Here is a 13,326-nt window from a genome sequence, read left to right as displayed (position 1 = left end):
CCTATTCTAAATACATGTTGCAACTTTTCAAGATAACCACAGTCATGCTATTCCATATTTCTTAAAGGGGTTGTGTCACTTCAGCAAATAGCATTTATTATGTAGAGGAAGCTAATACAAGCCACTTACTAAGGTATTGTTATTAACCATATTGCTTCCTTTACTGGCTAGATAAAATTTTCAATCACATTATACACTGCTTGTTTCCATGGTTATGACCACTCTGCAATCCAGCAGCGGTGGCCGTGCTTGCACACTATAGAAAAAAGCACCAGCCTATGTGAGGTCCCACTGTCCTGGCCACCAGAGGGGCCAGCACTTTTTCCTATAGTGTAGAAGGAAGACCACCACTGATGGATTGTAGGAGGTCATAACTATGGTAATGAGCAGTGTATAATGTGATGGAAAAATGAATCCAGCCAGCAAAGGAGGCAATATGTGTAATGCCCCAGAGTGGCATTACCACCTCTTTTTGGACCTCCACTATCTGTCAAGGTCGATTCTTTGTCACCTCATGCAAATAATACCATGTCCTGCACAGTGTGTAAATATATTCCTGATTTTACTTATGTTGACATGTAATGTGCCTGGTTAACCAGCAGATGGCGTCACTTCTGGCAGAGCTAAGTTACCTAGAATGGAGCCCTCCTTCCATTCTATTCCCCTCTCTGAGAGGGAGGAGCACAGTGCTAGTGAAGGCAGTCTAGCCATCTTTTCCTTGGGGACAGGTGTCACGGATGAGGTATATGTCACCAGGAGGGAAAGGGAAAGCCACTAGGCCTCAATGCTAGGGAAAGGAAAAGGTCACCTCCTAGAGAACCCTACTCCTGGCCCTGACTCCTCACCGTATGGGCACCCCTTGAAGGTAGGAATGCCTCCACCCTAGAACCTGGGACCCTGGAGACCCTAAAGAGCCTTATGGATATTGGCAGGGCTACAACAACCCGTTCCTTTCCAGATGAAGAAACAAGCGTCTCCTTGAGGCCTAGTAACAACCAACAAGGAAGGGAAAACAAAACACAAACGCGACACTTCACTTCTGTAGTGAGTTGGACGAGCAGGAACTCCAGAGAGGACCACACACCAGCTCTTCCAAAACCAAATGAAGCTATCTTACCGCACAGTCAGAAGGGTGGGGTAAGACTAAATAGGGTAGAAGTAATGACTACTAAGCTACAACTGAAACAAGGGATGTGGTCATTATCAACAACAACACTGAATCAAGAGTAATCAAATAGGCTGTTAGATTCCTCCACGCTCCACCAGTCTCCTTGATCTCCTGACATCTGTCATGTGAGGGACTGTGACAGTACCCCCCCTTCTACGAGTGACCTCCGGGCATCCAGGACCGACCTTATCAGGATGAGCTCGGTGAAAGGACTTCACAAAACGCATTAACATCGGCAGCTGGAACCCACATCCTCTCCTCTGGTCTGTACCCTTTCCAGTGGACGAGATACTGGAGGGATCTACAAAGAACTTGGGAGTCCATAATCATGTTTATCTGAAATTCTAAATTACTGTCCACCATTAGTGTTGAGCGCGAATATTCGAATATCGAATTTTTTTCGCGAATATCGGCACTTCGCTAATTCGCGAATATTTCGAATATAGTGATATAAATTCGATATTTCGAATATTCGTTTTTTTTTTTTTTTTTTTTTTTTTTTTATTGTTATATTTTTTTCTTTCCCACTTCCCTAAAGTTGTTCTTACCTGTCCTTTGGATTCCTGGCTTCCTGGCTGCTCCAGTCAGTGCCCGTTGCCGCTTCTGCCGACTTCCATGCTCATGGAGCGTCCCCATCACCATGGGAACATCTCCATATACTAGAATGTACTGTCGGATTTGAGAATTACGTTGAAATCGCAATTCGATTTTTTCAAGTTATAATAATCGAATTTCGATTTTAACTTAGCACTGCTATATGCCATATTAGGCTAACTAATATGGCATATAGCAGTGCTAAGTTAAAATCGAAATTCGATTATTATAACTTGAAAAAATCGAATTGCGATTTCAACGTAATTCTCAAATCCGACAGTACATTCTAGTATATGGAGTCGTTCCCATGGTGATGGGGACGCTCCATAAGCATGGAATATGGCTTCAATGGCTTGGTAGAATTAGCGAATTGACGAATATATTCGTTATATTCCACAAAACGAATATAACGAATGTATTCGTCATATTCCACAAAAGGAATATAACGAATGTATTCGTCATATTCCACAAAACGAAGATAACGAAGTATTCTGCATCTTCATTTTAGCTACCTATTCATCAATTTCGCTAATTCTAGCAATGATATAGGAAAGTTGACTATAGAGACAGCTAAGTGTAATTCGCTATGCGATTATATGACTGCTTTTTTTAAAATAAATAGAATAATTATAATACCTGATAATTATTATAATTATACTATTTATAAAAAAAAGCAGTCATATAATCGCATAGCGAATTATACTTAGCTGTCTCTATAGTCAACTTTCCTATATCATTGCTAGAATTAGCGAAATTGATGAATAGGTAGCTAAAATGAAGATGCAGAATACTTCGTTATCTTCGTTTTGTGGAATATGACGAATACATTCGTTATATTCGTTTTGTGGAATATAACGAATATATTCGTCAATTCGCTAATTCTACCAAGCCATTGAAGCCATATTCCATGCTTATGGAGCGTCCCCATCACCATGGGAACGACTCCATATACTAGAATGTACTGTCGGATTTGAGAATTACGTTGAAATCGCAATTCGATTTTTTCAAGTTATAATAATCGAATTTCGATTTTAACTTAGCACTGCTATATGCCATATTAGTTAGCCTAATATGGCATATAGCAGTGCTAAGTTAAAATCGAAATTCGATTATTATAACTTGAAAAAATCGAATTGCGATTTCAATAGGAGAGTAGCCTTTAAGTTAAAATCGAAATTCGATTATTTAAATCGCATATTAATCGCGATAACAAGAATAATGACGAATATTCGATTTCGACGAATATAAAACGAATATTCTATCGAATATTCGCGAATTTCGTCGAAATCGAATATGGCACCTGCCGCTCATCACTATCCACCATGACAGGAGCAGGAGGCAAAAAGGACGACTCAACAGGTTCGACACATTTCTTCAACAACGACTTATGAAATACGTTATGAATTCTCAAAGCCTGAGGAAGTTCAAGACGGAAGGCTACAGGGTTAACAATGGCAGTGATCTTATATGGACCAATAAATCTTGGGCCCAACTTCCAAGAAGGTACCTTAAGCTTAATGTTTCTTGTGGACAGCCACACAGAATCACCCACTCTCAAGTCCGGACCATTCATACGTCTCCTGTCAGCCACACGCCAATCTTTTTCAGGTTATTTTGAATTTTCCGCCAAATAGAAGACAAAGAGGAACATCATTCCTCTTAAGGAATACTGGAAGTTTGAGAACCAGAAAATGTGCCAAACTCTCAGATGGAACCCATATTCCCCCAAAAATGGCGACTTATCAGTGGACTCCTGTCTACGGTTATTAATGACAAACTCAGCTAACGACAAGAATGAAGACCACTCCTCCTGGTTCTCTGAAACAAAACATCTCAAGTAAGTCTCAAGATTCTGATTAGTGCGCTCAGGCTGTCCGTTCGACTGAGGATAAAAAGCCGAAGAAAAGGACAACTGTACCCCCAGTCGAGTACAGAACGCTTTCCAGAATCTGGAAACAAACCGAGTCCCCCGATTAGACACCACATCAGAGGGAATGCCATGTAGTTTCACAATGTTATCGACAAACACCTGTGCAAGAGATTTGGCATTAGGTAGAGCAACTACCACCAGAATCACAGTTTTTCCCACAGAATTCGGTAAATCTGTGATAAAATCCATGGGCAAATGAGTATAAGGTCTGGACGGGATGGGTAACGGAAGAAGGGATCCGGAAAGCCGAGTATGTGTCACCTTAGCACGTGCACAGGTACAACAGGCTGACACATAGACCTCAACACACTTACGCAACACCGGCCACCAAAATCTACGAGAGATGAGATCAACAGTGGATCTGCTCCCAGGGAGTCCAGCAAGCACCATACAGTGATGTTCCTCGAACACCTTGTGATGTACAGTACAGACCAAAAGTTTGGACACACCTTATCATTCAAAGAGTTTTCTTTATTTTCATGACTATGAAAATTGTAGATTCACACTGAAGGCATCAAAACTATGAATTAACACATGTGGAATTATATACATAACAAAAAAGTGTGAAAAAATATGTCATATTCTAGGTTCTTTGAAGTAGCCACCTTTTGCTTTGATTACTGCTTTGTACACTCTTGGCACTCTCTTGATGAGCTTCAAGAGGTAGTCACCTGAAATGGTCTTCCAACAGTCTTGAAGGAGTTCCCAGAGATGCTTAGCACTTGCTGGCCCTTTTTCCTTCACTCTGCTGTCCAGCTCACCCCAAACCATCTTGATTGGGTTCAGGTCCGGTGACTGTAGAGGCCAGGCAGGGCCGTTTGAAGGAATTTGGGGGCCCCAAGCAAAATAGACATGGAGGCCCCCCCCCCTCCACGCCCTCCCCACCTTACGCCCTCCCCACCTTACGCACGCAAAGCCTACAGGAACCACAGTATAGCCATACAGTTTAAGTTCACCCACACTTTATATAAATAAAAAAGGAGGTTTACAGTGCAAATACTGTGGATGGCACTGTTTAGGGGGGATCTGTGGATGGCACTGTTTAGGGGGGAGATCTGTGGATGGCACTGTTTAGGGGAGGGGTGATCTGTGGATGGCACTGTAGGGGGATCTGTGGATGGCACTGTTTAGGGGAGGGGAGATCTGTGGATGGCACTGTTTAGGGGAGGGGGGGATCTGTGGATGGCTCTGTTTAGGGGGGATCTGTGGATGGCACTGTTTAGGGGGGATCTGTGGATGGCACTGTTTAGGGGGGAGATCTGTGGGTGGCACTGTTTAGGGGAGGGGGGATCTGTGGATGGCACTGTAGGGGGATCTGTGGATGGCACTGTTTAGGGGAGGGGGATCTGTGGATGGCACTGTAGGGGGATCTGTGGATGGCACTGTTTAGGGGGGATCTGTGGATGGCACTGTTTAGGGGGGATCTGTGGATGGCACTGTTTAGGGGGGAGATCTGTGGATGGCACTGTAGGGGGATCTGTGGATGGCACTGTTTAGGGGAGGGGGATCTGTGGATGGCACTGTTTAGGGGGGATCTGTGGATGGCACTGTTTAGGGGGGATCTGTGGGTGGCACTGTTTAGGGGGGAGATCTGTGGATGGCACTGTTTAGGGGAGGGGGGATCTGTGGATGGCACTGTTTAGGGGAGGGGGGATCTGTGGATGGCACTGTTTAGGGGAGGGGGATCTGTGGATGGCACTGTTTAGGGGAGGGGGATCTGTGGATGGCACTGCCATCCACAGATCCCCCTACAGTGCCATCCACAGATCCCCCTCCCCGACGCTCACAGCAGTATATTTATAAACTAATCAGTAACTACTTTAACTTTATTCATTGCTCATTGCTGAGCTCTTAACTTGGATTATTTGGATATCTCTTACTTTGTCTTCGCTCCGGTAACTAACAGCAGGCAGTGCAGGCGGCGCTCACTCACTGACCTGCGCCGCCTAGTGGGAGGAGCAGGCGCCTGACGTCAGTGACAGTGAGTGAGCGCCGCCCCCCGCTGCCTGCTGTTAGTTACCGGAGCGAAGACAAAGTAAGAGATATCCAAATAATCCAAGTTAAGAGCTCAGCAATGAGCAATGAATAAAGTTAAAGTAGTTACTGATTGGTTTAAAATATACTGCTGTGAGCGGCGTGGCCCTGGATATTCTAACCCCCAGGCAAGCGTCCCCGTCACCATGGGAACGCCTGGGGGTTAGAATATACCATCGGATTTGAGTTTTTGCGATTTCACTGAGCTCGTAAAACTCAGATCCGATGGTATATTCTAACCCCCAGGCAAGGGGTTAGAATATACCATTGGATCTTCTGAGTTACTCTGCTTGGCCCCGGGCCAGCTCGGGGCCCCAACCAGCTCAGGGCCCCAAGCAATTGCTTGTTTTGCCTGTCCCTTAGCGACGGGCCTGAGGCCAGGTCATCTGGCGCAGCACCCCATCACTCTCCTTCATGGTCAAATAGCCCTTACACAGCCTGGAGGTGTGTTTAGGGTCATTGTCCTGTTTAAAAATAAATGATGGTCCAACTAAACGCAAACCGGATGGAATAGCATGCCGCTGCAAGATGCTGTGGTAGCCATGCTGGTACAGTATGCCTTCAATTTTGAATAAATCCCCAACAGTGTCACCAGCAAAGCACCCCCACACCATCATACCTCCTCCTCCATGCATCACGGTGGGAACCAGACATGTAGAGTCCAGTTGTTCTAAAGATGTGTCTGCTGCTAGAACTCTGTGTGGCATTGACCTGGTCTCTAATCTGAGATGCTGTTAAACTGAGATTTCTGAGGCTGGTGAGTCAGATGAACTTATCCTCCGCAGCAGAGGTGACTCTTGGTCTTCCTTTCCTGGGGCGGTCCGCATATGAGCCAGTTTCTTTGTAGCGCTTGATGGTTTTTGTGACTGCACTTGGGGACACTTTCAAAGTTTTCACAATTTTTCGGACTGACTGACCTTCATTTCTTAAAGTAATGATGGCCATTCGTTTTTCTTTACTTAGCTGCTTTTTTTTTTGCCATAATACAAATTCTAACAGTCTATTCAGTAGGACTATCAGTGTCACCACCAGACATCCGAGAAGCTCTGACAGACGTTCTTCAGAACCTCCTGCTTGAGGTTCCTTTTGTTTTGCTTTCGTTTTCTCATCTCGTTAGCCTCTCTCAGCTGTCATGTAGTTGCACTGATTGCATCCCTTTAAATCCCTTCCCATACTGCATCACTTTGCGGTTTATACAACTTCCTGGAGTGTGTGCATGCTGGATGCTACTACTGAGTCTTCTACAGATAAGTTTGTTCATTCATTTGTATTTTCCTGTTTGCTGGATCCTAGGTGACCCTGACTCCCTCCGTATTAAGTGTAGGGAGCCGGTGGTCGTGTCCCCTCACTATTATAGGGTGTTCAGGTGTCATACAGTCGAGGAACGAGGATATGCAATCATCTACCATAGAGATTTTTGCATAGGCTGAGCAGTAAGGGAGAGAGCCAGGTCTGTTACAGGGCTTACCCTCTGGTTCCTTAGTTTTGGATCCAGTCAGTCGGATCTTCATTTTGTGTCTTCTAGTTTCTGTACACCTTCCGTGACAATCAGCTGTGTATCCACTTGACTTCTCCACAACGCAACTGATGGTCCCAACCCCATTTATAAGGCAAGAAATCCCACTTATTAAACCTGACAGGGCACACCTGTGAAGTGAAAACCATTTCAGGTGACTACCTCTTGAAGCTCATCAAGAGAATGCCAAGAGTGTGCAAAGCAGTAATCAAAGCAAAAGGTGGCTACTTTGAAGAACCTAGAATATGACATATTTTCAGTTGTTTCACACTTTTTTGTTATGTATATAATTCCACATGTGTTAATTCATAGTTTTGAGGCCTTCAGTGTGAATCTACAATTTTCATAGTCATGAAAATAAAGAAAACTCTTTGAATGAGAAGGTGTGTCCAAACTTTTGGTCTGTACTGTAATTCGGAGGGAACAAACAATTTCCCTGGAGGACAAGAGTCCGGTGCATCCTCCTGGGCCTCTAATACCTTTGCCTCAAGATCAGGATATACATCACAAGGGCGGATATGACTACCTCTTCAGACAAAATAGGACTAGGATATTTAGAATCACCACCCCCCCCAGGAAATCTGCGTGACAAAGCATCCGCCTTGACATTCTTAGCCCCAGGGTGGTAGGTGACAGTGAAGTTAAAGCTGGTGAAAAACAACGATCATCTGGCCTGCCTTGGGTTCAGTCGATTTCCAGGGTTTAGCCGACTCCAGGTAAGCCAGATTCTTGTGATCAGTAATCACCGTAATAGGAGGAATTGCTCCTTCTAACCAATGATGCCATTCCTCAAAAGCCAACTTAATGGCCAGCAATTCTCTATTACCCACATCATAATTTCTTTTAGCAGTCCAGAATTTTTTGGGAGAAAAAAGCACATGGGCGCCATTTACTAGGTGAAGGACCCTGTGACAAAACTGCTCCCACCCCTACCTCGGAGGCGTCATCCTCTACAATGAATGGCTGTGACACGTCCGGTTGTACCAGATTAGGGGCTGAATCAAAACATTCCTTCACTGCAGAAAAGGCTTTTAATGCCGCATCAGACCAAACTGCGATATCGGCACCTTTCCTTGTCATGTTTGTTAAAGGTTTATCCACAGTAAATAATTCAAGATTAATTTACAGTAGTAGTTGGTGAACCCCAAAAACAGCATAAGCGCTTTCAGATTTTCGGGTTGATCTAAGTCCAACACAGCATGGAATTTCTCGGGATCCATACGAAAACCTGAGAATGAGAGCAGGTAACCCAGGAATTGCACTTCCTGAACTGGAAATACACACTTTTCCATCTTAACATACAACTTATTCTCCCTTAGGATCTGTAACACCTGTCTCATATGATCCTAATGAGTCTACCTGTCTGGAGAATAAATAGGTATGTCATCCAGATATACAACAACAAACCTCCCTACCAGATGATGAAAGATGTCATTGACAAAGTGTTGAAACACTGCTGGAGCATTGGTTAACCCAAAACGCATGACCAGATTCTCAAAATGACACTCAGGGGTATTAAAAGCCATCTTCCTTGATCCTTACCAAATTATATGCCCCCCTCAGATCCAATTTAGAGAACACCTTGGGACAGACAATCTGATTAAACAAATCCGGAATTGAAGGAAGGGGTAAGGATCACGGACGGTAATACAGTTAAGCTCACGGAGGTCCAGACATTGCCTAAGAGTACCAACCTTTTTTTTTTACAAAGAAAAACCTAACAGCCACTGGAAATCTGGTTGGTCTGATATGTCCCTTCGCCAAACTCTCGGTGATATACTCTCACATTGCCTTTCTTTCTGGTTCCGAAAGATTATACAACAGAGATTTGGGCAGTTTAGCTCCAGGAATCAGATTGATGGGACAATCATACTCCTGATGCAGAGGTAACTCCTGGTTACCACTCTGAGAAAATACATCAGAAAATTCGGAAATGACCAAGGGTACAGTTTTAGTAGTAACCACAGAGAACGATGCATTAAGACAGTTGTCTATTAGTGATGAGCGAGCATCCACAGTGCCCATCCCTTTAACAGTGACTTCCACAGTGCCCGCCCATTTAGCAGTGACCTCCACAGTACCTGCCCCTTTAACACTGACCTCCACATGGCCCACCCCTTTAACAGTGACCTTCACACTGTTTGCAACTTTAACAATAACCTCCACAGTACCTGCCCCTTTAACATTGATCACCCCTTTAACAGTGACCTTCATAGTGGCCGCCCCTTTAACATATCGCCGTACTCAGGAGAAGTTGGGCAATGTGTTTTGGGGTGTCATTTTACATATACCCATGCTGGGTGAGAGAAATATCTCGGCAAAAGACTACTTTTCCAATTTTTTTATACAAAGTTGTCATTTGACAGAGATATTTATCTCACCCAGCATGGGTATATGTAAAATGACACCCCAAAACACATTGCCCAACTTCTCCTGAGTACGGTGATACCACATGTGTGACACCTTTTTGCAGCCTAGGTGGGCAAAGGGGCCCACATTCCAAAGAGCACCTTTAGGATTTCACAGGGCATTTTTTACACATTTTGATTTCAAACTACTTCGCACACATTAGGGTCCCTAAAACAATTAATTTAGAGAAAAATGTATATATAGATGTCGTTTTAAAAAAAAAAAAATTACAACTGAAAGTGAAAAATTTCATTTTTTTTGCAAAAAATTCGGTAAATTTTGATTAATAAAAAAAGTTTAAGTATCAGCAGCAATGAAATACCACCAAATGAAAGCTCTATTAGTGAGAAGAAAAGGAGGTAAAATTCATTTGGGTGGTAAGTTGCATGACCGTGCAATAAGCGGTGAAAGTAGTGTAGTGCAGAATTGCAAAAAGTGGTCTGGTCATTAAGGGTGTTTAAGCTAGGGGAGCTGAGGTGGTTAACATTGACCTCCACATTGTTCATATTTTTTATAGTGCCCGCCCCTTTAACAGTGACCTCCACAGTTCCTGCCCCTTTAACAGTGACCTCCACATGGCCCACCCCTTTAACAGTGACCTTCACACTGTCCGCAACTTTAACAATAACCTCCACAGTACCTGCCCCTTTAACATTGATCACCCCTTTAACAGTGACCTTCATAGTGGCCGCCCCTTTAACAGTGAGCTCCACAGTTCCATCCCCTTTAACATTAATCACCCCTTTAACAGTGACCTTCACAGTGCCCTCTCTTATAACAGTGACCTCCACAGTGCACGCCTCTTTAACAGTGACCTCCGCAGTTCCTGACCCTTTAACAGTGACCTCCACCGGTCCCGCCCCTTTAACAGTGACCTCCACAGTGCCTGCCCCTTTAACATTGATCACCCCTTCAACAGTGACCTTCATAGTGGCCGCCCCCTTAACAGTGACCTCCACAGTGTCTGACCCTTTAACAGTGACCTCCACAGTGCCCGCCCTTTTAACAGTGACCTATACAGTGCCCGCCCCTTTAACAGTTACCTCCACAGTACCTGCCCCTTTAACAGTGACCTTCATAGTGTCCGTTCCTTTATCATTGACCAACCCTTTAACAGTGACCTCCAGTGCCCTCCCCTTTAACATTTACCACCCTTTTAATAGTGACCTTCATAGTGGCCACCCTTTTAGCAGTGACCTCCACAGTGGCCACCCCTGAAACAGTGATCTCCACAGTGGCCGCCCCCTTAACAGTGACCACCCCTTTATCTGTGACCACCCTTTTAACTGTGACCTATTGGCTGATAAGGGACATGTGACCATGTGTATAGTCTATTTATGGCTGTGTTGTTATGAAAACCTGTGTAAATTAAATTATGAACTTATATTGACTGACACATCTCATATGATTGAATATTTAAGGACCTGCAAACTGCTAAAACTTGTGATCAGTTGTTATGGAAACCTGGAATAGGAAAACTGTTTCTTTAGCGTAAATTTAAATAATCATTGGCCAGTCCTCATCTACTGTCTCTGTAGTGTGTGCATGTAATACACATCCATGACATATACAGTACTCCAACCGAAAACTGTTTCTTTAGCGTAAATTTAAATAATCTGGGCCTAATCTAGTGTCCATAGTGTGTTGTTTTCTGTGACATATACAGTATGCCATCCGAAAAATGTTTCTTTAGGGCAAATTTAACTAATCTGGGCCTAATATAATGTCCATATTCTGTGGGTTTCTGTGACATATATTGTCCTGCATCCGAAAACTGTGTCTGTATTGCAAATTCCAATAATCTGGGCCTATAATAGTGTCCATAATCTGTGGTGTTCTGTAACCAATACTGTACTACATCAGAAAACAGTGTCTGTATTGCAGAATCCAATAATCTGGGCCTAATATACACTCACCTAAAGAATTATTAGGAACACCATACTAATACGGTGTTGGACCCGCTTTTGCCTTCAGAACTGCCTTAATTCTACGTGGCATTGATTCAACAAGGTGCTGATAGCATTCTTTAGAAATGTTGGCCCATATTGATAGGATAGCATCTTGCAGTTGATGGAGATTTGAGGGATGCACATCCAGGGCACGAAGCTCCCACTCCACCACATCCCAAAGATGCTCTATTGGGTTGAGATCTGGTGACTGTGGGGGCCATTTTAGTACAGTGAACTCATTGTCATGTTCAAGAAACCAAAATGATTTGAGCTTTGTGACATGGTGCATTATCCTGCTGGAAGTAGCCATCAGAGGATGGGTACATGGTGGTCATGAAGGGATGGACATGGTCAAAAACAATGCTCAGATAGCCCGTGACATTTAATCGATGGCCAATTGGCACTAGGGGGCCTAAAATGTGCCCAGAAAACATCCCCCACACCATTAAACCACCACCACCAGCCTGCACAGTGGTAACAAGGCATGATGGATACATGTTCTCATTCTGTTTACGCCAAATTCGGACTCTACCATTTGAATGTCTCAACAGAAATCGAGACTCATCAGACCAGGCAACATTTTTCCAGTCTTCAACAGTCCAATTTTGGTGAGCTTGTGCAAATTGTAGCCTCTTTTTCCTATTTGTAGTGGAGATGAGTGGTACCCGGTGGGGTCTTCTGCTGTTGTAGCCCATCTGCCTCAAGGTTGTGTGTGTTGTGGCTTCACAAATGCTTTGCTGCATACCTCGGTTGTAACGAGTGGTTATTTCAGTCAACGTTGCTCTTCTATCAGCTTGAATCAGTCGGCCCATTCTCCTCTGACCTCTAGCATCAACAAGGCATTTTCGGCCACAGGACTGCCGCATACTGGATGTTTTTCCCTTTTCACACCATTCTTTGTAAACCCTAGAAATGGTTGTGCATGAAAATCCCAGTAACTGAGCAGATTGTGAAATACTCAGACCGGCCCGTCTGGCACCAACAACCATGCCACACTCAAAATTGCTTAAATCACCTTTCTTTCCCATTCTGACATTCAGTTTGGAGTTCAGGAGATTGTATTAACCAGGACCACAACCCTACATGCATTGAAGCAACTGCCATGTGATTGGTTGACTAGATAATCGCATTAATGAGAAATAGAACAGGTGTTCCTAATAATTATTTAGGTGAGTGTAGTTTCTATAATTTGTGGTGTTCTGTAACCAATACTGTACTACATCAGTAAACTGTGTCTGTATTGCAGAATCCAATAATCTGGGCCTCATATAGTGTCCATAATCTGTGCTGTTCTGTAACCAATACTGTACTACATCAGAAAACAGTGTCTGTTTTGCAGATTCCAATAATCTGGGCCTCATATAGTGTCCATAATCTGTGGTGTTCTGTAACCAATACTGTACTACATCAGAAAACAGTGTCTGTATTGCAGATTCCAATATTCTGGGCCTAATATAGTGTTCAAAATCTGTGGTGTTCTGTAATCAATACTGTACTACATCAGAAAACAGTGTCTGTATTGCAGATTCCAATAATCTGGGCCTAATATAGTGTCCATAATCTGTGGAGTTCTGTAACCAATACTGTACTACATCAGAAAACACTGTCTGTATTGCAAATTCCAATAATCTGGGCCTAATATAGTGTCCATATTCTGTGGTGTTCTGTAACCAATACTGTACTACATCAGAAAACACTGTCTGTATTGCAGATTCAAATAATCTGA

This window comes from Bufo gargarizans, chromosome 1 (genome assembly GCF_014858855.1).
Source record: "Bufo gargarizans isolate SCDJY-AF-19 chromosome 1, ASM1485885v1, whole genome shotgun sequence".
Taxonomy (NCBI): Eukaryota; Metazoa; Chordata; class Amphibia; order Anura; family Bufonidae; genus Bufo; species Bufo gargarizans.
This window is presented reverse-complemented; position numbering follows the sequence as displayed.